This window comes from Octopus bimaculoides, chromosome 16, assembly GCF_001194135.2.
Source record: "Octopus bimaculoides isolate UCB-OBI-ISO-001 chromosome 16, ASM119413v2, whole genome shotgun sequence".
In the NCBI taxonomy this organism is placed as follows: Eukaryota; Metazoa; Mollusca; class Cephalopoda; order Octopoda; family Octopodidae; genus Octopus; species Octopus bimaculoides.
The window spans coordinates 48,633,850-48,637,324 of NC_068996.1; the positions used below are offsets into that span (position 1 = coordinate 48,633,850).

Genomic DNA, 3,475 nt, shown 5'->3' on the forward strand with positions numbered 1-3,475 from the left:
TATATATATATATATATATCATCACCATCATCATCGTTTAACGTCTGCTTTCCATGCTAGCATGGGTTGGACGATTTGACTGAGGACTGGTGGACCAGATGGCTGTACTAGGCTCCAATATGATTTTGCAGAGTTTCTACAGCTGAATGCCCTTCCTAACGCCAACCACTCCGAGAGTGTAGTGGGTGCTTTTACATGCCACTGGCACGAAGGCCAGTCAAGCGGTACTGACAATGGCCACGCTCAAAATGGTGTATTTTACATGCCACCTGCACAGGAACCAGTCCAGTGGCACTGGCAACAATCTCGGTCAAATGTCTTTACACGTGCCACTGGCACAAGTGCCAGGAAGGCTACACTGGGCACAGGTGCCATCACGATTTTGCCTTCGCTTGCTTCAACAGGTCTTTGAAAGCAGAATTTCGTGTCCAATGAAGGAGATAACGTTAGCATGGGTACCAGCCATCGAATTTAGTTCGATTTCGATTTCACTTGCCTCAACAGGTCTTCACAAGTGGAGTTTAATGTCCAATAAAGGAAGGTACAAGTTTGAGGAGTGCTGAAAAGTTCCTCGCTTTTGGTAAAAGAAGATATAGGAGGATCAGCTAATTATGATTTTATTCAACCCTTTCTCTTTCTCTGATTCACACAGTTATTGCAACACTCCTTCAGAGTTTCTAAGCCCTGTAAAAAGAACTCAGAAGATTGGGCCTCCAACCAGGCTTTTCATGATACCCTTAAGGCCAGGAACTTTACAGCATTCCCTCATATGTATATACATATAGGTATAACATATATAAGGCATGTATTACGTAATCAATACAGCATTTTGATGAAACACGTGTATGCTCCATAAAGAATTGAATACCATAGTTTTTCTGTTAAGTTATTATTTCTATTATTTGGCTTATAATCACGCTTGGCTATCCTGAGGTTAATGCCCCACATCATACTACACTGGATACTGGAGGAAAGGGAAGAACTCACCATGCACTAATCTTTGGTTATGTGTCATGTTTTACAATACCTGTTTTTTTCTTGTACATATAATACATACATAAAAATATATATACATGCATACATACGAAGATACATACAAACATATGTATGTATGTAAGTACATACATACATACATACATATATACATACATACATATATACATACATGCATGCATATGCATGTACATACAGATATGCATACAAACATACATACATGCATACATACAACCATATATACATGCATGCATGCATACATATATGCATGCATATATACATACATATATACAAACATACATACAAACATATATACATACATACATACATACATGCATACATGCATACATACATACACACACATACATACATACATACAAACATATATACATGCATACATAAATACATACACACACATATACATACATGTATACATATATACAAATGTGTGGCCATGAACATATATACAGAGTGTTCTGGTTTAAATTTAACAATTGTTTATGTCACTTTATTTTTCAAGAACAACCTGATGTGTAGATGAACAGTCAACAGCATTGGAGAACATAAAGATCAAAGTTGTAGTTGAGAAAAAAATCAGCTTTGGAAGACTGGAAGTCCTCTGAATATTAGAAAGGGGTTACTTGTATCATGGTGATTCATGCCAGGTAACAAAATGCCAACATCGTGTCCGCTGTTCAATGTTCTGTGAATATTGTAAAGCACTAAGAGATGAAATGGACGTCATGAAAACAAGTTACCCCAAACTGTGATGGTCTTTGGGTGTGTCTCCAGTGAGAGTAATGTCATGCTGCTCCACATCTTTGAACAGGGACTTAGATGTGAAGCTGATGAACACTGTTCAAACCCTGGCTGGAGAGGGTTGCTGCTGGAGAGCCATATGCATGGTAGCAGGGTTCAGCTCCTTGTCATACTTCCAGAAACAGGTCAGAAGTGGTTACCAGAGAATTTCTATGACTTCACCAGCCCCAATTTCTGGCCTCTTAATTCCCCTGATTATAATCCCATGGATTATTATATGTGGGGGGTACCACTTGAGAAAGACACCAACTGCTCTGCTTGCTACACCAAGGCTGAACTGGTGGTCAAGATCAAGGAGGCCTCTAATGATCTTCCTGGGTTTACAGTGAGGAACACATGCACCAGGTTCTAGAATCACCTTGAGGTTGAGGTAGAAGCTGAGGGTGGTGGTTACTTTCACTAAACTGTTATCTCTCAGTTATAATCTAATTTCATATTTTTTGATTTTTTAAAAATACTTTTATTTTAGGATGGGATATTGTGTTTTTTATTTTTTTTTTCCTTTTAGGCAAACTGTCAAATTTAACCTAAACATCTTGTACATATGCACACATACACATGCACACATACATACACGTGCACACACACACATTACCATTGTCATTGTTATACTTAGTCATTGTTATACTGATAACCCGTTGTTAGGACTCAATATAAACACAAAAGTTATTAATTGATTTGATGTTGGCTGGATTGATTATTGATATGTGTTTATTGTCAAAACTGTGTCAGCATTTGACAAACACTAGATATCTTCAATCTGCTTATTTACTAACCAGAAGTAATATACCCTTAACGACAGTTGTACCTGTTGAGACACAACTAAAGTTTTATCGTGTTTTGTTTTTGTTTCCTCCTACCTGAATTAAGGCTGTTTTACTTGAAACAGTATTTTATATGTTACTCCAGAGTGTACAAAATTGTTGAAATTTATGAACTTTGCATTGTGATGAGTGGTGTACTGCAGCATCTGACGGTCTGGTCAATAATGGGATACTGTGATGAACTTTACTGAGGATAAATGGATTAAGGTGAATTGAGATATCGTTTAGTCTGAGTTGTAAATTAATATTCGACGTGTAAACATAGAATGATGAAAATCCATACATTAGATAAAGATTATTGGAGAAATGTATGGTGTTGGCATGGGATGTGAGATTATGAGGCATGATGTGCAAGCATCAGAGAGGACAAGACTGAGGTTGATAAGATCCAGCTGCAGCACTGGATTAACCATTAAGCAAAATAAGCATGTCCTCAGGGAATCAAGAGATAGTTGGTGGTGGTAGTGGGAGGCCACCACAGAAATGGTAAATGGTTTATGGGACAAAAGAAATCACTTTAAACTTGCTGAAATAATATTTGAAGTGGTTTATATAACCATAAGATATAATTTCGATGTGTTCATAGTGTTATAGCAAGGATCAGATCAAAGACTTTGTGATTAAAAAAAAAAAGGAAGAGAAAAAACATTTCAAATATAAATAAAGTGGAAGTTTACAAAAATAAACATTATATTCCATCTTTTTGTCTAGTTTTATTTCATTTTGAAAATTAAACATTTATTTTATGGTTTATTATTCTCTATATTTTGAATTACATCTACTTATAGGGACACCAAAATCTTTTCAGTGCATAGGGCTTCCATGGGTCTTAATCCAGC

General features: G+C 36.5%; 1 protein-coding gene across 2 annotated transcripts in view; it reads right to left on the bottom strand.

Annotated features, from left to right (window-relative positions):
- Nucleotides 1-3,475, bottom strand: part of LOC106870605 (centrosomal protein of 104 kDa) — a 293,281-nt gene that overhangs the window by 187,059 nt on the left and 102,747 nt on the right. The gene's annotated exons all lie outside the window — the stretch shown is intronic.